Raw genomic sequence first — 20,204 nt, 5'->3', positions numbered from 1 at the left:
ATGACCATGACCATACTGGTAACTTATTTCTCAGAAAGCAAGCACTGAACACAGGGGCTTGCCTTCTTTGAGGTTTTATGTTTCTGCTCCTGTCCCCTCCAGCAAAGATTGCTTAAAAACCTTGAACGACATTAAAACACCTTGTCAACAAACAACCCCAGACTGATCAGACATTAATAGCTACAACTTGGAAATAAGAATACTTTGCCAGAAAATCTCTCCTAAAATTTTCTTCACCAGAAAATCACTTTGTATTAACTTGGTACCTAAATTGACACATGAACAGGATTTCTGCTCTGAGAATACATTTATCCCACATATTCAAGACCATGTTTGAAACAAGGAGACTAGACCTACCCCAAGAGCTTTATGACCTTTCTCCAAAACTTCCTACTTCTCTATGAAGATCAGATCTGTTTCAGGACCAAATACTTCAGGATTTAGATAAGCACTACTTCCAAAACAAAATGTTTCTAAATCTATATTATTGAAATGCACATTATTTAAAAGAGACAGTCTTTTCTTCTCCATCAAAGTCATCATAAGATAATTAAACTTTTGAAGACTATTCAACTATTCACACAGGTATCAATGAGGAAGGTACAGGACAATGCAGATATTATACATAAAATATATTAGTATTGATCCCTTCAGGGATCCCAATTTTGACTCGTAAAACAAGCTTTCTCTGCTAACACTGCAGGTCCTGTAGTTGTTCTTATTCGCTCCAGTTTTAGGCTCTGTCAGTGCAGAGCCCCAAACCTGGCATATCACCAAGTACCAACAGAAGTGGGCTCCTCTGGTGGCTGAAAATCTGTTTAGTATTATAAGACAGAGCAAACCCAAGCAGTTATGGCAAACTTTCACTAATAACAGCCTTTACTGTTTCCTCTGTGGAAACTCCAAAATCACTGCAGCCTTTTCCAAACTACACCTACCCTAGCAAAACTATTTTCCAAATCGCTGTGGAGTGATTAAACCATTCCTTTACGTGTCACACCAAAACCCCTTCCTTGAAATCAGCTCCACTTTCAAGCTTCATTCTGTCTCATTGCTGCTTCATATGCAGTTCAGAAGAAATTCAACACACTTTCTCAATTCAGACTATTTCCTTCATTTTTTTATGCATCCATGCCAAACCCAGGGATTTCCCCCCCTCTGCCATAAGGATACAATAAAGAAAAAAAGAGGAACACCATGAAAAAAAACCCCATTGTTCTATGACCCAATAAAGGAGCACAGTCAATTTTGATAGTTTGCATAAATATAATTCTATTCTGCACTGAAAATGTATATTTTATTCTGGATGGGAAGCTTGCTGTCCCAACTCCTAGGAAGCACTCAGTACCTTGATGGTGATTCCGCAGGATTGCAGGGTAGGACATGCAATAAAAAGCACTGGCAAAACCAGGAAGAAAAAGCAACTAGCCAGAGATAGTCTTGTATTCTGTGAAGATGCAGCACAGATGTTGTTGACCGGGGTACTGCAGGCAGCACTGCCACTCCTACACAAGTAACACAAGCTTGTTTTGTTTCCTTCTAAGACAAAGCATGTTTACAGTTGATTCCACAAAGCTTAAGGCTAAGACTGACCCTGACATCCTCTCTAGCACCACTGCTCCAAATTTGCTGGCACATCTACATATGGAACTGCCAAGGACTAAGTGCATTCACATTTTGTACATCAGTTTTTTTTTTTTTACTCTTCAATATAGTTAGTTTTGACCTTTTACTTTTATCATCTGCACCCATGACACCAGCCTCACATCTCCATCAGTGGCAAAAACAACGAAAGCCTCACCCAGTTCACCCCCTACAATATGTACACCCCCATCAGGAATGGTCAGTCCAGAGAAGTCCATGGTCCCCACCGCAATCGGAACAACTTGCAAGTGGATGACCACAGCCATGCTGTGATGAAACCACACACCTGCAGATGAGAAAAGGTATCATATCAGACTGCAAAACAGTATTTACAGACACTATTTACACTATACAATCCTAATGGCATGTTATGAAGACTAAGCGGAAGTTTCACAAGCACCACTTAAACTTGTATCGGCACTGGGGATTACATCAGACTTTTATTGCCTGCAGACAAAGAACCCTCTGCCCGGCAGGTTTTGACTACAGCAGCAGTGCTACCATGAAGTATGCCTTACTGTGTTTTACCCTATGCATAAAAACAGATATAAAACTCCTATACCTGCTAAACATGTTAACTCAAGTACAGCCTCTGTTCATCCAAGGATGTCTGCTCCTTCCTCTTGTTGGTTTATCATTTCACAGGTAGGTTACTGTTTTCAGATGTGACCGTAAGTCTCAGATGATGTCCTTCACAGCGGTATTTCAAACCACCATGCTTAGATCTCCAGGCATAGTTTTGGGTTTGGATTTTTTTTTAAAGTAACAGGAACAAGAAAGACTTAAACTAGACAGGAAGACCTGACACTGCAACAAATTTCAGGGAATACTGCATCACCCCCTTTCTTCAATCCAAAAGACACATTTCAAACAAGACACTGGACTATACGCAGTTCTTATTTGCATGATGTAGCATCCTCAACTACCAATTCACCAGCACTTACTTGATTTAAAAGCTTCCCAGATTCAATTAACAACTACATAGGTGAACTGTGAGACACACAACACAGAAACTGGATCCTGAACTGATACTTAACATTTCTGTAACAAGAATGCTGAACAGCTTATTCCTCACCACTGATATTTCCTCAAACCATAAGACTTGAGTACTTGCTTTCAGTCCCCTATTTTTTCTCTAGTTTATACACGTAGATTAAGATAACTGACCAGTAAAAAATCTACATTTGCTCTTCTCCTCAGGCAGAACCCAAGGCCATCCCAAAGTACTTGGTAAAAAAACTGAAAAGGTGTTACATGAATGAGCCTCTGAACAAGATCCTCACTCTCTCCCTGAGATTACAGGGCCTGGAGAACATAATTTTTCATCCTCTTATCAACATCTCATGTAACTGTGCTGTCAGTTTCAACTGGTGCTGAGACTGGGACAGACTAACATGGAAGCAGAAATTATGAAAATAAGCAATTCAACGGAACAAAAAAATATTCTATAATGAAATCTATTTGAATTACCAAGTGCAATTAAAGAAATAAACAGTTGTCATTGAAAACAATAATTTTCAGTCATTTGATCATGTCCCATGTTCTGGCTTCCCCTCTCTTTTCCTGTAAACACTAAAGATAAAAAACAAGCACCTAAGCACTGAACAAACAGAAATAATTTGGAAAAAGGTTTAAGTCTCATAAAATAAATCAGGTTTTTCCTAAATAAAGTAATATTAATGAAAACCTTTAATGAGACTGTGTATTTTCTGTTTAAGGAGAAAAAGGCAGCTTTTACGAATACAAGAATTCAATGCAAGTAAGTCTTGCAGAAGCACGGTAGATAGTATTTAAGTAAAACCTGAATTTTAAAGCAAAATTTCAAAAGCTTCAGGAAAAGCCACAATAAAAAAAAAGGATCTATACTTATACTCACCAAGAAACTTGTTTATGTTGCTGCAAACATTCCAACCAGAGCTGTATAACTACAGGAAAGGAAAAATAAAAACATGTGAATTCTGAGACTAAAAGTAATTCAAAGTTCAAAAAAATATTCTCTCCACAGTCAACAGTAGCTCCATAATATAACACCTCTAGAACAAAAATTTAATCTGAAAATATTTCAGTACAGATCAGCAGGTTGCTGTGATCCAAATTAGAGAGACGCTTAAGAGACTCTTACAGACACACATTCTCTCTACATATTCACATAATATTTCTCCATCATTTACTTATCAATTGTCACCTAAAAGTCACCAATAACTGAACTGTGGTGAAAATCAAGACTGTACAATTCTACAATTCTAGATTTGTAGAAGGCCATATAGAACACAAAAGAAGAAGTAGAGGATTTAAATCAGATTTTACTGTTTCATAACTTTATCATTACTCCTACTTTAGTGTAACAGGTACTGCAGTATTAACAAACTACACATTAACAGTCCGCTCCTGTCACTGAAGACATCCTCAGTTGGATTATCTACATTCACCACATGGCAGAAGGTGTTAGCTGTGTTTTGCTAATACAAGAATAAACTACAAGAGTTTCTCCAGAATTGCTTCTTCATCCACAAATCCAATTCCTGTCAATAAACGTAGGCTTCCTCACACTGCAGAAGCGGCAAAGACAGCCATTTGAATTGTTCCCAGAAGCCAAATTTAGGCTGCAGATTTGGCACTCTAACGACATCGCTCCAGATTTCTCCCTGAACTGAAGCTGCTTTGAAGTGTTGTGGTTTAGGAACAGTATTCTTCCATCAAGTGTTCCTACTGAAAGGAGACTTGCAGGCACAAAATGTAAAGATCATTGGTTGAGATAAGAACAATTTACTGAAAACAGCAATGAGATAAGAAAATGAACTGTAAAAGTAATGGTATTAAGAACAGAAGCATACAAGAGAGGCAAGCAATTCACATGTGAATGCACACTGCAGAGCCTGACAGCAACCTGACCACACCCAAGCCACCCCAATCTGGAAGGGACCCCTTTCCCCCACACTATCCCAGAAATGACGTGAAGGGGCACGGAATTTCAGTACAGGTCAGCAGGCTGTTGTAATCCAAACTAGAGAGATACTTAAGAGACCCTTACACATACACAGACACCCCTCTGCATATCCACATCAGATTCTAGCCACACCCTCTTCTGGCTATTAGGATATTATCTGTGAAAAATGCGTATTTTATGATTGGCTTTTTGCAAATATTACAATGCATATTATATGTGTAATGTTAGAAAGTTATGCTGTATTAATTCTTTTAAGTAGTGTGTTAAATATAGTTTTAGGTTCCAACATAATGTTAAAATAGAGACTATGTATGCGGGGCAAGTTTTTTTAGGAATGAGATACTTGCTTCGAGGAACACCTAAATCTTCCAAAGGAGAGGAATTTATGGCTTCTTATCAGAAGAAGCTAATTTCTTCAGGCCTTGCTCAGACTCGAAGACACCATGAGGATTAAAGGAAACAGTTGACATACAACAGAGACAGTTTCTTGTTTTAAACAGAATGTATGCATAACCATGAAGGATTTATAAATATGCATCAAGTGTATTGTTTTAAGGGTGATTCCTTTGTTCACAAGTCATGCTTTTTGTGACTCAGTGTACAAGAGCATCTGGACATCCGTAATTCTTTACTTTTTATTGTCTTGTAATTGTCCTAACTCTAAACTTTATTACTCTAATTGTATTATTTTTGTAACCATTTTATTATTATTAAACTTTAAAAATTTTAAAAACCAAGTGATTGGCATTTTTCACATTATCCATTCCTTATTCTGTACCACATACATCATGTCCAAATCCTACCCCTTTCCAACTGTACGCACACATACATAAACATATGTGTATATATATATTTCCATCATCAATGGCTGTTCTTCCAAGATGTCTGTTGAGTTAATTTAGTCTAAGACTGTGGATTCCATTCATCCTAGAGGTGTTCTAGGGCAGGAGGGCTGGTTACAAACTGCATCAGGAATTTATCACTGGTATATCTGGAGCAGTATATACACCTTATCAATTGCAGTTATGGCACACAGTGGCACTTATTCACCAACCAGTATTATACAATTCAACATTACAGATTCATTATAGACTCCAAAATCAAATCCCTTTGAGGTATACATCATGTTTCCTTATCCCTCTGCATTACCCACAAAGTGAACCCAGGTCTCTCATCCTGAGCAAAAACAACCCCCAAGATGTGCTTGCCTTTGTCTGAGGTAGGACTAACCCAAACTGCCCTCCCTAATATATTCCCCATATTCTATCCCTCATGTTCCTTTCTATGGAACATGGAGGTTTTGATTGTGAAGGGCCAATTTGACTGGTGGAACCTCAAGTGTTAACTAACCAGGTGGCTTTTGCTACATGTAGATGTCAATGTCTGATGGTTCCCCACCCATTACTTTCAATATGGTTGTTAACAGTCCATTATGCTGTTCAATTTTTTCAGAGGCTGGTGCATATTAAGGAATATGATACACCCACTCAATCCCGTAGTATCTGGTCCAGATGTCTGTCATCTGACTCAATTCTTTCTGGAGTGCCCATGTTGCCACAGGACTTGTTTTTCAAGGCCCAGATGGTATTCTGGGCAGTGCCGTGAGACATGGGGTAGATCCAACCATCCAGTGGTTCCTTCCACCACTGTCAGCACGTAACACTTGCCTTGGTGGGTCTGCAGGAGTAATCAATCTGCCAGGTCTCCCCATATTTATATTTTGACCATTGCCTCCCATTCCATAGGGGCTTTACCCATTTGGCCCTGCTTGACTGCAGTACACATTTCACAGCCATGGATAACCTGGAGATGTTGCCCATGGTTAAGTCTACCCCATAGTCATGAGTCCATTCATAATGTTGCACCTCTTTCCAGATAACACGAGCTATCACAGGCTGCCCACCTGGAGCCAGAAATAATCCACCTGAGGCAATTTAACCTTGGCAGACTGAACCACCTGTTCATTGTTGCAATACTCTTCAGTAGTCCAGCTCTTGGGTATGTGTGCATTTACACAACATTCAACAGTCGGTTTCTCTACCCAGGCAGCCATGTCCTGCCACAGTTCAGCAGCCCAGATACATTTCCCTCTCCACTGCTGCCATAGCGTGACGTTATGGTGTTTGTATCCCCAGTCCTGTATTCTGTTTATGTTTGATATTATGTTCTGTGCTTTCAGAACCGACTCTGAAAGTGAAGGTTTGTTATCAGCCAGCTCACCTCCCCCATGGTCTGTTGTCTAGAAGAGGCTAGTGCTGGCTGGCTTGGCTTTGTTTTGCTTGCTTGCTCTTGCTCCTGCTTCTGCCCTTGCTTTTGCTTGTTAGTTAGTTTAGCTAAGCAGTCCAATTTTTTCCCTGTTTTTTTTTCCCTTTCCCTTTCCTGAATATCATCCCAACCTGCTCTGGACTGGGACCTGGGAAACACTGAGAAACACCGAGAACCTGTGTTTTGTTATCTGCAGCAGCCATCCCCAGTGCTGGAGAGCAATCCCCAGCACCCAGACCTGGGCAATCATTCCCAAGAGAGACTCTCTGCATTTGTCATCCCTTCAGAGTAGTGAAAAGAGTTTTTTTGTCATCTGGTGTTGTTCATTTTTTCTGGTGCTAGGGAGTGTTATGTTTGTTAAATAAACAGGTTCTTTTCCACTTCTCTCCGAGAAAATTCTTCCCAAAACAGGTGGGAGGGAGGAGCTGTGTGGGTTTGTTTTCTGGGGGCTCCTCCCAGAGGTTTTCTCCCAAATTTGCCCTAAACTAGGACACCTGCCAATTGTTTGTTTTTTTTTCCCTCAGTCCAGACCCCCTCCCCCCAGCATTTGCCACCATCCACAAACCAATGCAGAGGTAGAACACTGTCCATTTCTCTCATTCAGCAATATCTAAAGATAGCTGGATGGCTTTCAGTTCTGCAAGGACCACCTTGTCCTTCAATAGATTCCACGACTCACTGTGTAAGACTCCATATGGCAGCCTTCCATCTTCAATTTTTCCCTATGGTATGACAGGAAGCAGTAGTGAAAAGAGCATTGCTTTTAATATTCTGGTAGCTGATTATATGGTGGAGCCTCCTTAGCATAGTGGCACCTTTTCCTCCTCTTGTTCTGATGGTATGGAGATTTTTGCCTTCATGCCACTTTGTGACAACTTTCAATATCCCTGGGTGATTGGGGTTTCCTATCTGAGCTCACTGTGTGGTCAAAGCTATCCACTTATTCCACATGGCATCAGTGGCATGATGTGTAGAAGGGAATTTCCCTTGGACATTCAGTCCAGCACTATCATTATGGATGCCAGAAAGCACTGTGCTTCAGTGTCAACCACTTCTGAGGCAGCTCCGACCCCTCCATAACCTGTCAAGATCTCTTCTTCAGTTGGGCTGTAATAGGCCTCAGATTCCTCTTTATCACCAAATCCAGAACCCCAGGGGCTGTCTTCAAGTCATGGGTACTTTTTGTCAAGAGACTCCAGGAAGGACCATGCTTTCCAGCTGCAACGTAGAGCACATTTTTTCACATCTTATCCTGTCCTGAGTGGCCCAAAGGCTGCTGCACAATCTCCTGTTGAATTTGTCCAAAACTTGTTGCTGTTGTTCACAATCCCACCTAGAATTGTTTCTCTCCCATGTCACATGACAGAGAGGGCTTACAATTTTGACTACAGGATGCATACTTCATCTTATGGAATACGCATCCTGCAAAAGCCCACAGTTCCTAAGAAAGCCTGTGTTTCCTTTTTGCTGTCTGGACACACTACCTTGATGACCACTGGATTCATTGGACTCTCATAACATCCATCCTGCCATTTTACTCTTAGGAACTGAATTTTCTGGGCAACTCCTTGATAGTAGCAAAAACACCCTTCAGGAGGATTTGGATTATTTTCTCCCCTTTCTCAAAAACATATTTGGTGGTGTTGCCCCCATACATTGATGTCATTAATGTACTGCAAGTATTCTGGAACCTCACTCTTTTCCAAAGCACCCTACACCAGCCCATGGTAAACGCTGGGACTGCGCTTCCACCTCTGGGGCAGCCACTTCCAGGTGTACTGGATGCCACTACAGGTAAACAAAAACAGCGGCCTGCACTCTGGTGCTAAAGGAATGGAGAAAAACACACTGGCAATCTCAACAGTGGCACCACTTTGCTGCCCTGGACTTCAAGTCATACTGACGTTCCAGCATGTCTGGCACAGTAGCATTCAGTGATGGTGCAATGATCGTATGACTTTATTCAGGCCAAAATACTTCATTGTCAGTCTCCACTCTCCATTGTACTCAAGTACCGGCCAATTGGGACTACAGGACATTTCCTCTCCAACCTGCTTGAGTCTTTCAAGTCTGTCCAGAGTCTCAGACAGTTCAAAGCCACAGATCAGTCAGGAGGAAAAAAGATGATCTCAAACTGCTTGAATCAGGTAACCACCTGGAGCACTTCTTGTCCTCCTCCTTTCATTGACATCAATGTCAACGGCCTGGTGTACGACAATGGTGCGTTCCATACAAACTTCAGCCACATGGATTGTTGCGAAAAACTAGAGAAAATTATTACTAGTGCGAATCGACTGAAGAGGAGGGGGCAGTTCTGTGCAAAAGTGGGAGGTGCACTGCTCCATTCCACACCCCTGCCCCCAGGAACCTCTAGTCCAGCCCAGAATGATTGTCAGGCACTGGCACACTGAAAGCAATGCCCCACACCCCATGCCTGCAGCCTCAATCTAGCTCCAGAGGGACTGGATAACCAGAAGTCCCACCTGGGAGGCATAGCCACAGGAGGTCAGAGCAGGTAAAACCTACTGCTTTAAGATGCATATGGTAATTTCACTATCATCCTTGGAGCTGATGATAGCTGAGATTGCACTTGGATCAAAGATAGCAGCTGTATCTTGGTTTTCTCTCTTTTTCACTCCTAACTTCCCCTTCTTGGAAAATAAGGCTGGATGCATAGAGTTTGCTAAATGAAATGCTTTATTCTGATTGCCTGTTTTAAATTTTGCCAAATTCCTGCTCTGCTAAAGTTTGCCAGTTAGGTTTGTTTTTTTAACCTCCTGAGAATATTGCAGCATTTCTCTTGTGTATCCACCTAAGGGAAAAGTAGTACCTTTAAAAAACCTTGGCAAGTGAGCACTAGGGCTCAACATTTATGTGCTCTGGACTTCATGTGGCTTGATAGGGGATTGCTTGTTATTTGAATCCCTATAGATTACCCCCAGCACAGCTAATTCTCTTGGGTAGTGGATACCTTTCTCTGTGGTGGTCCACCTGCTTGCAACCGCTATTACATCATCCTTGAGCGAGTACCCTTCCCTCACACTTGACAGGAGTTACCTCCAGAGGCTAAACATTTGTCCTCTTCCTAATCTCCCAGTCAATGCCTGCATCACAGGACAGGGATCCCAGTTACCTAGCTATGTTACCCCCCAGCACCACACCCATCAGCTGTGCTATCCCAGCTCTGACGTTGCTCTGGGCGTTCCAGCAGCACAGTATACACTTACAGTGGGATGTTGAACCTAAGATTTTATCACCAAGCATCAAAATTAATTTTAGCTATCAGATGAAAAAATTATGACCAAAAATGCAAGGAGCAAATCAGGAAGCACAAAAATTATCTGGTTACAGTACCTGCAGCAGTAACTGGACTTGGGACTTTTGACTCCTAACAGAAATATACCTGTAAAAATATTCATTAAAAAAAAGTCTGAAAAACATTTTTCACAGATAATTTGCAGCACCTGCTACACTGGCTACTTCAAATCCCAGAGGTCACTGCTTTCATCCAGTCAGTATACAGTATTCTGACTCTTAGATCCGGCCTTCTGTTTCACTACTTCCTGCCTTGACAGAACCAAATCTACCCTACTTGTAGATAAAGAGGATATTTTCAAGACATCCATATAAAGGGAAATCTTCAAAGTTATACTGCCATATTATGTCTTTATTTAAGATAATTCATTAAGTAGACAGATCATCTGTGCATATGTCACCCCGTAAGAAGGATGCACCTTGCCTATTTGTTTTAAAACAAAAGGAAGGATTGCACTTCAAGGCTGCTTGCAGACCTGTCCCTCAGCTTAGAGATGAAAGGACAGCAGGAAAAACAAAACCACCATAAGTGCCTATTTCTGCAAGCCTGGTAGCAGCAAAAAAGACAGCTGCAGCATAGGGAAATGACTAATACAAACACATGGGGTCTTAGAGCAAAAAAAGCCATTAGCAAACTACAGTATCGGGAAGAAGCAATTCCACCCTGGTGTACTCACAACCCCTGCTATGCCAACACATGCTTTTAAGACTAACTAAACTTCTGACCCAAACCCTACCAATAGCACAGTCTTTGCACCACTGATGCACAGGTCTAGGCTAAGGATGCTCACCTCTGCATATGGAGCACAGAGGTGTGGAAGATAGTTTCCTTACTCAACAACACTGTGGAAGAAGAGGATATTCTCCAATTCCTTGGGAAAGAAGTACTGAATTTAAGCAGTAGAAAAGTGAGTCAATTCTGAAACTAGTATTTTAACATTAGCAACAAGATCAGGAAAGCTCTTTCGTGCTAACTTCATATTAAAAAACCCAAAACAACCAAACAAAACCAAACCAAACAATCAAGCCCACAAAACAAACAAAAAAACCCCCCGCACAATAAGCAATCACGCTTTCTCTCTTTTCATTAATACAGGCTACCAAGCTAAAGACACGTTTTCTTTTCTAATCAATTTCCTTTTAACTAAGAACTCAATTTCAGGTAGATTTATGAAAAAATAAGGCTGACTGTAGCTGCCTACACTTAAATAAGGCTGGTTGAAAGTTCTCCAGTCCAGTAAAAAGACACACAGACATGTCAACAAACTAACATGCTTCCGAAATGTGTGCTTATATTCCAACATGCATTATTATCCTCAGCCAGTGACTACAGACACAGTATACACCCATGCATGCATAATCATTTAAGCCTGATGTTTGCAGTCACAAAAATACTGGAATGCCAGTAGTTCTGAAAGGTCTTCAGAAATATATAGGCCATGCAGCTATTGGTATTGGGACAGCAAGGACAAACCAAGAGATCCAAGCCACCATTTTTCACCTGAATAAAGTATTTTCCTGCAGGAAGTACAAGCAAAACAAACCTGTAGGCAAGCAAAAGTATGAAGTATGAAGACAAGGAATTCATTGAAGCAAAAGAAAGAATGATTTACTCAGACATACAATGAACTCATTAGCACTTCACAAGACTTCTCTGTATGATGCACCAGTCCAAAGGACTGTTCTTTTTACTTAAAAGGTAAATTACCCTACTGTATCTATGCAACTAGACAAATATCAAGAGTACAGTTTTAACACTGTATAGACAACAACTCCTTGTAGGACTGAGCAATAAATCCTTCCCCTGTCCCATGTACATTCTTTAGCTCAGTTCACAATGCAAGTGCTCACATGTGGACAGGACAGTAACACGCAGGCAGGAGAGCTAGTGTCAGCCTGTTGAATTACAGCTACAGACAATACCTATCTTCTGCACATGCAGTTATAAATAAAATGTGCGGTTACAGAGAATTCATCATCCTCTACTATTAAATTAGGGGTTGTGTTTTCCTTTCCTGGCCAAGAGGGAGAATTTAAGTCAATATCATTGCCTGGTCATGCAGAAACTGTAAGGGCAATAACAAGTAGTACAGAGAGCTTTGCCAATTAAAGGTATGAATCAATTACATGCTTTTTACATTTCAGACAAGGTAGGACAGTTAGAGGAATTAATACTCCAGCCTCATTCCCAACTTGACCTTAAAATTACAGGCAGACAGATTTTACTCTCAGCCTGCTCAAGTAAAATTTTATTTCTATTGAGGAGACATCCACGAAGTTGTCAGCAAGAGCGTAAACTACTGAACTACTTCACAAGCTGACTTAGCTCAAAAAACATGCAATCATCTAATTCACGTTCCTTTATTACTATGAAAGTTTAGAAGTCACACAAAAATTAAAAGAGAGGATTATACTATGACTCATCTTTGCTTAAGTCTTTTTGCTTGACTTCTTTTAGAAACTGGTTCTGTGAAAGGATCCTTACTCATTATAGAAAATTAAATGAACCCAGGTCAAAAGCATTAGTTGCAGAGATGGTCCATTACTAACTGCTGTACAGACACTTGCAAAAGGTTAATTCAAGTCACTATTGCTTTAGCATTTCATTTAATTACCTACTGCATACAACACAACAAAATTCTGTAGCCTAGTGATATTTATTTTACTTAACTTGGACTCATCAACTTTCAGGTATCTCTCCTGACTTATTTTTAAGTATTTAGGGTAGAAACAGCCTGGGTCCACAGAAACATCTTTGATTGTTAGTCAATAAAAGACATAAAACGGTCTGTCAAAACTGTACCTGTTTAGATTAACTAAATCCCGGAATGGCTACAGATTACCAACTGGTACAAAAATCCACTTTGCTGGCAAAAAGCCGTATCTGAACACAGACCTGCTAGGAAGAACACCACAGTGTCTCCTAACCGTACGCAATACACAGGTATGACATGAGGCAGCTTTGGGTTTAGTGAAAATATCCACCGCAATTTCTGTTCTTTTAAATGGTTTAAAGGAACAGAATGCAGCGCGATAAAGAAATGCTCTACATCTAATGGGACAGAAAAGGAACAGAAGCCTCCAGCCTCCAGCCGCCGGTACGGAAACCACGCGGCACATCAGCAGGGCAAGTACCTGCTCTGCGCGGGTTCCCCACTCCCGCGTCACGCACAGCCGCCTCGCCAAGCACCCCGGAATCCAGACCCGCCGGGCCCTGCTCGCCGCCCCACCCGGCTCGCCGGACACAGCCCCGGACCCGTCAAATCCCCGCCTCGGGCCCCGGCACTGCCCCCGCCCTGCGGCCCGTGCCCCGGCTCGGGCCCCGGTACCGCCGCAAGGTCACTCGGCCGTCCCCGCCGGACGGGCCCGTGGCGACTGCGTTCGGCCCGCACAGACTCACCTGCCCGCGCAGCTCGGCGTGCGCGGGCGGCGAGGGGGAGCCACGGACGGGGGAGCGGCCGAGGCCGGCCCGAGCCGCGGGCCTCAGCGCGCCGGGCCGCAGCGAGGCACGAGCGGCCCCGCTCGGCGCCCCGAGGCGGGAGGCGCCGCCCGGCCCGGCCCGGCCCGGCCCTTTGTGAGCGGTGACGCGCCCGCCCGGCCTCCCTCCCCGCATCTCCCCGCCGAGCCGCGGGCTCGCAGCGCGGGACTGGGCAGGCAGCCCGGCCTGCCCGGGCGCCGCCGCGCTCTTACCGAGGGATCTGTACGGGAAAAAGGGGTTAGAATGGAGCCACCCCGCCCGGGCCCGCGGCGCGCCGAGCCCCGCGCCACCAACCGCAGCCGCACAAAATGGCCGCCGCGATGCGGCGCCGCTGGGGGCGGGGGCCGCGAGAGGCCCGCCCACTCCGGCCAGAGGGCGCGCGCAGGGGGCGGGGCCTGGCGGCCCCGGCGAGGGACCCTGAGGGGAGCGGCCCCGGGCGGGCGGTGCTGCCAGGGGAGCTCGGCCCGCAGCGCGGGGAGCTCGGCCCGCAGCGCGGGGAGCTCGGCCCGCAGCGCGGGGAGCTCGGCCCGCAGCGCGGGGAGCTCGGCCCGCAGCGCGGGGAGCTCGGCCCGCAGCGCGGGGAGCTCGGCCCGCAGCGCGGCGCTGCCATCGTGCTCTGCAGGCAGCCCGAGTGCTGCGGTGGCACGACGGTGAAATACTGGCGAGAGTTGGCGGCCTGACCCCTTGAGGCGGGTGTCGGGATGCGGGCGCTCCTGCACACACTCGCCCGCGGCTGTCGCAGCCACCGCCGGCTAGGCTCGGTTCCCTCCGCTGGTGCCCCATGTGCCGGGAAGCGGGTGGGTGCTTATCCGAGGGGGTCGTCACTGTCCCTCAGTCGTGTTCACCTTCTGGTACAGCCAGAAGACTGGGGTCTGCTGTGAATAACAGAATTATTCAGGGGTAAATTAATTTTGTGAAAAACAACTGTTCACTTTGAAAATTTAAAAGGTATATTAAACCTTAACAGGAATAAAACAAAAGGTCTACATAAGGAAAACTTCACAGCGCTGAGAATAGCCCTCAAGAGTACCACATGGCTGGTTCATCTTCAAGATGGATGCTAGGTCTTTTATACTCCTGGGAGGGGGTTTGCATCAGCCAACCCCGGTCCCTCCCCAAGTCTTTCAGACAGCTTTTCTTTGCCGTTTGATGGCGGAGATTGCTTTCTTGTAACTGGATTGGAGGTCAGGTGTTGCCATGCCGCACCCCCTAAGCAACAAGCTTTTCCATTCCCAGCTGCCTCATGGAACAGGCAGATGTGCACGCCTTCTTTTTACCTGACCTAAACAACCCAGGCTGTCTGATGGCAACATTACAGAGGGGGGAAAAGGGAACTATGGGGAGAACAGAGGACTTCTGTGAAAAACACCAATCACTTGGTTTTTAAAATTTTTAAAGTTTAATAACAATAAAATGGTTATAAAAATAATAATACAATTAGAGTAATAAAGTTTAGAGTTAGGACAATTACAAGACAATAAAAAGCAAAGAATTATGGACATCCGGATGCTCTCAGACACTAAGTCACGAAAAGCATGACTTGTGAACAAAGGAATCACCCTTAAAACAATACACTTGTTGCATATTCATACATCTTTTATGGTTATGCATACATTCTATTCTAAACAAGAAACTCTGTCTGTTGTATGTCAACTGTTCCCTTTAATCCCCTGGCATCTTCAAGTCTGAGCAAGGCCTGAAGAAATTAGCTTCTTCTGATAAGAAGCCATAAATTCCTCTCCTTTGGAAGATTTAGGTGCTCCTCGAAGCAAGTATCTCATTCCTAAAAAGAAAACTCCCCCCCACATACATAGTCTCTATTTTAACATTATGTTGTAACCTAAAACTACACTTAATACGTAAGAGAATTAATACAGCATAACATAACATTTCTAACATTACACATACAATATTCATTGTAACATTTGCGAAAAGCCAATCATAAATATGCTTTTTTCACAACATCTAAACTACAATAACATAACTATACTGCTGCAGTATCTGCCCTGGAAATGTGTGCCTGGCTCAGCTGGACAGCGAGGTCAGCACGGGCCACCTTCCCAAACCTTGGGACGTAAGGATGGCAAATTCCTGAACCCCAGGGAGACCTTGGCGGTGACGACAAAGGCAAGGAGTCGTCTCATGCAGGGGTTTGTAACCCAACTTTATTTGGCAGCTCAGAAGAGCTTCCTAAGTCAGAGGGTAGACAGCCTGCAAGAGCAGCGTGCAGCCTCTCACACAGGTTTATAACAGTGGGTGGTAACCAGAGGATGGCCCTACAGTGGGCCAATGAGATCAAACAGGGCTGCGGAAATCAGGGTGACAAACATGAAAGAACACCAATGGGAAAGGAGGGTAGGAGGAGACCTGGCTGTCAGGCCTATCACTCCACGTCCCACGTGGAACCTTCTAGAAAGAAAGGAAGGGCTGCTGAGTGATGGATGGGTCCAGGGGCGGGCTCTTCAGAAGGGTTACCTTTCAGGGGAGGAGGGAAAGGAGGATTGGCATAGGGATGGGAGGAGGCAAGGGAAGGCAGGACAACTTACATGGGGGTGCAAGACTAAACCACTTCACAAATTGAACAAACTCAATAACACAATGCAACACTATACATCATTAAAGCTTTTCTTAATATTCACACAATAGTCATCCCTTAATTGCGAGAGCAAATCATCTCATTATTCATCTATAACAATTTCATTTTCTTTTTTTGATAGTTTCATGCTGGGTTAAAGCCCAAACCAGATTGACACAGAAGAACAAAAATCTATGTATGCTGTAATTCTTAATGTCAAATATTACAGTGGTTCACTGTGGGTGCACAAATTCTCCCTGGTTCAGGTAGGTTTCCTGGGATAATCCTTGAAATTCTGCTCAGAGGCCACAGACCAGCAGAGGGTTGCTGCCCATCAGGTTTTGTGATTGAAAGAGTAACTGCTGTGGCCAAGGTGTCCACATAGTGCCAGGTGCTTGTGGGCTTTGGAGGAAGACACAACATGGCCCAAGTGCTTTTCCCTTCTGTCTTCCTCCTCCTGTGGGATGATTATGCTCCTCTGCACGGTGGGGGTGTAGGGAGGCAGAGATCTCTGAAGCTTGCTCTTGGGGGAAGAGATTTATTGGAGAATTCAGGAATGCCCAAGCCTCGTGTTCTCAGGCGTAGCACGTGGCTGGGCTTAGGAGGACGGGGGAGGGGAGAGAGAAACGGAGGGGGGAAGCCCCAGGCAGGGAGGGAGTCCTAGAGGGGAGGAAATCTAAGAGAGGAGGAGAGGGCCAAGAGAGGGAGGAAGTCCAAGAGGCCGTATGGCCGCTCAGAGCCCCCTTATCAGGGGCTCCCAGGTGGGCTGGAACAAGGCATGGGCCAATGGGGTTACAGACTCTGTTTTAGGGGCAGGTACAGAGGTGCGGGATGAGCCACAATCTCTTGCGGGGTGGGATGGAACAGTCCATTTCACTCCAGGATTCATCCAAGGGTAGAAGTGACATTCGGCTAGCTAAGATAACAATCATATCTATCTATCCTCTGCAACACCTCCCCCAGCTGTGGGAACTGCTGTTGCTACACAAATCTGGCTGCTTCTTTGACATCAGCCTCAGCCCAGTGTCACAAGCATTGCAGGACCCAGAGAACACACAGGATAGTTTAAACTAGAGTGTCCCCATCACTGTACAGCAGTAGTGCTTTTCTGACAGAGCCTGTGAACTATGTGCTGGGAATCTGTGGAAGCAGAGTGTCCTGCTAAAAATACTGCAACAGGAAGAAAAAAAAAGGTTGAAAATACAGTTTTCAGTCTAGATTTACATTTTAACCTGGAAATCTCAGAAGTGGTCTTAATGGCAGGTGTCTAGAAGAGAAAAAAAATGCAGAAAAAATTGACATATATGTTGACTATAATTTGTGCCAATGTAACATTGTTATATTTGGTCCATGGAAATATAACTTTATATGTGTAATATTTTGTTGTTGCCAGCACACACGCCAGCACCAAGAGCTACAACCTACCCACCACCCCCCACACATATCTGTTACACCAAAAACCGAAGTCTCATTTACAGTTTAATACTTCTGGCTCGCCTGGAGATGGATTGTTCCTTGGGGCGATACTGGAACACCTAGGCATTGATCATCCCAGTAACGACCCTATATTGGGATCACTGGAGTCCTCCGGGCTGATACATCTGAAAGCCACGTTCCTGTAACTCCATCAAGGAAAATTGTCCACACCTGGACTTGGATTGTTCAACCTCAACAGAGAGAAAAGAAACTTTATAAACATGTGGGACTTTGAATGGGAAGAAAAGGCAGATTGCTAAAATCCTGGCCTCAGGTGGAAAATTTCCTATAAGAACTGCTTGGTCCAAGAGGGTGGTGTGGGTGTCCAGGGGAACCTCTGCCAAGAGGCGTCCTTCCTGTCATACACCCAGCACCAGTTTGGCACTGTCCTTTTCCCTGTGGCTGGCTCAGAGAGAATTAGATATAAAATAAGATTTTTATTTTTCATTTTTAATTTGGCTGGATCAATTCTTATCTATGTTATGTGTAGAAAACATAATTCGTTCCATTCCTTGTATGAAATATGTAATATTGGATACTTGTTAGATTATACTCGTTTGTACTAGAAGCCCCCCCCCACCCTCGCAGGCAAAATCTGGTGTATGTTGAAACCCGATTTACACGTAAAAGGATGTGGCTCGGCCAGGAGATGGGCCATGTCTGGAAAGATATGGGATGCCCAGGTGCTGATTATCACGTGAACAACCCGAGATGGATATCATGGAAATCCTTGGGCAGATCCATGTGAATGCAGTGTTCCCGTAAATTTCATCAAGGGATTCAACAACTCCAGACACTGAATTGTTCTTCTCATCACCAAAAAAGAAAATCTCATCAACCTATGGACTCTGAATTGAAGAAAAGACTGATTGCCGAAATCTTGGCCTTAGGTGGAATTTTCCCTATAAAAAACCACTTGTGCCAGGATGGAGGTGTGTGGGCATAGGGGAAAACCTCTCCTGAGGCTGACTCCTTGTTGCACACCCAGCATCGATCCCAGGCTCGGCACTGTTTTTTCCATGGCTGGCTAGATAGAATTTGACTGCTAATAAAACTATTTTTATTTTTAATTTGGCTGAATAAATTTCCATTTATTAACAATCTTGGTGACCCCTGAGATGATCCGGTTTGGGGGTATCCAGGGGGTTCCCTATCCTCAATCCGGGCAGCACCCCGCTGAGTTCAGCGGCCAGACGGGACGGAGGAACTCCTTGGAACCAACTGGATTCCCAAAAGCTGCCAAAGCCACATTAAGGAAATAAAAAACATAGAAAACACAGGTCCCAAGATTTCAGAATTCAGAACTAAATCTCCGAGGCTGCAGCAGCAATTCTTCACTCGTTAAATCAACGTGCACAAAGAATCCATGTGGGAAAAAGAGCCATAAATATGGTGTGGTTGAGTGGGGTGTGAGTGGATGTGTGTGTGAGACGTGGCATAGTCACAGGGTGAGAGCGGACCCCAATAAACCGCAGTTCCACTAGCCGGCGAGGGAGGTGGTTGACTATGGGGGAAGCAAAAGAAATCGGGTATACTCAGAACACGCATACAACCTGAAACTCGGGGAGTTATGGGAATCCACCCACAGATGGGTCAGGGGAGGGAAATTACGTTCTCGTGGATGCAAGAAATTGGTAAACCTCACCAACTATGGGTTTGGGGAGCCCAGGAAAACAAGTAAGAAGAGAGCACACTGTTGGAGTGTGTTTTAAGTTTCCCCCCAGTCATGGTTGCTCCCTCTCCCCTCTTTTTGTAAAATGGTCCAGCCACCCTTCTCCTCCCCCCTCGGTCTGCCTGTCATTCCTCCCTCCACCCAGTTCATTGTATTCCTGCTGAGGTATCCCCCCAACCCCACCCCGGAGCCTGTCTGTCTCTCAGATACCTCTCCCTTCCACCTAGAAAGTTCCATCCAGGGCCTCGAGTGATAAGCTGGTCTCCGGGACCCCCTCCCTCCCTCCTACCTCATTGGAAGTTTCCCCTGCGTGTCACCCCTGTTACCACCCTCAGATGTTATCCCACTGGTTGGCTGCTGTTTCCTCCCCTTGTCACCACCCCCCTTTAACAAGCAGGGTACATGGTGCTCATCGCCTTTTGGTGCTTATCTTCTTCGAGCCAATAAGTTCGGGACACAGATACCCCCAGAAGGACAGCTCCTTGCTTTCGTCGGAGTTGCTCTGCATGTCTTTCAGTCTGGCCATACCTCGTGCCCACAACGGCACGTGAGAGTGGCCTTTGCTGCCACAGTGCTAAAGGTACTGGGCTAGGCTAGACTTAATAACCTAGCAACAGCTCTGGTGGCTCTGCAGTAGCATTCCCACCTGGCATGCCAGCAGCCTGGGTTTGAATCCCAGCAGGAGCTCTAGTGCTAGCTGAGACTTGGGAAGGCACATTGAGAGCACACCCATCTTCCAGCTGAAAACCCATGGGCTGGTTGGCTGTGCAGTTATTAGGTTGGCAAGGCTCAGTCAAAGACAGACCAATTTAGACACTTGGTAAGGCTTAGT

The 20,204-nt window shown here is 44.6% G+C and overlaps 1 protein-coding gene across 26 annotated transcripts in view; it reads right to left on the bottom strand.

The window, feature by feature from the left end:
- The window catches only part of PHF20 (PHD finger protein 20), a 70,310-nt gene extending 56,331 nt beyond the window's left edge, over nt 1-13,979 (bottom strand). For 8 of the 26 annotated variants that reach the window (XM_085557719.1, XM_085557724.1, XM_085557725.1 and 5 more), the window contains exons 1-3: nt 13,862-13,979; nt 3,521-3,569; nt 1,802-1,930 (exon numbers count right to left, since the gene is read on the bottom strand). The gene's annotated coding sequence lies outside the window, so the exon portion shown is untranslated. Of the gene's footprint in view, nt 1-1,348; nt 1,506-1,801; nt 1,931-3,520; nt 3,570-10,210; nt 10,260-10,962; nt 11,059-11,672; nt 11,716-13,861 lie in introns of all 26 variants that reach the window. The other 18 variants (XM_085557723.1, XM_085557727.1, XM_085557731.1 and 15 more) reach the window with 9 other exon arrangements.
- Between the last annotated feature and the right edge of the window lie 6,225 nt (nt 13,980-20,204).

Source organism: Lonchura striata, chromosome 20, assembly GCF_050655825.1.
Source record: "Lonchura striata isolate lonStrDom1 chromosome 20, ASM5065582v1, whole genome shotgun sequence".
NCBI lineage: Eukaryota > Metazoa > Chordata > Aves > Passeriformes > Estrildidae > Lonchura > Lonchura striata.
The sequence above is the reverse complement of the archived record's forward strand: the minus strand, read 5'-3'. Positions and strand labels throughout refer to the sequence as shown.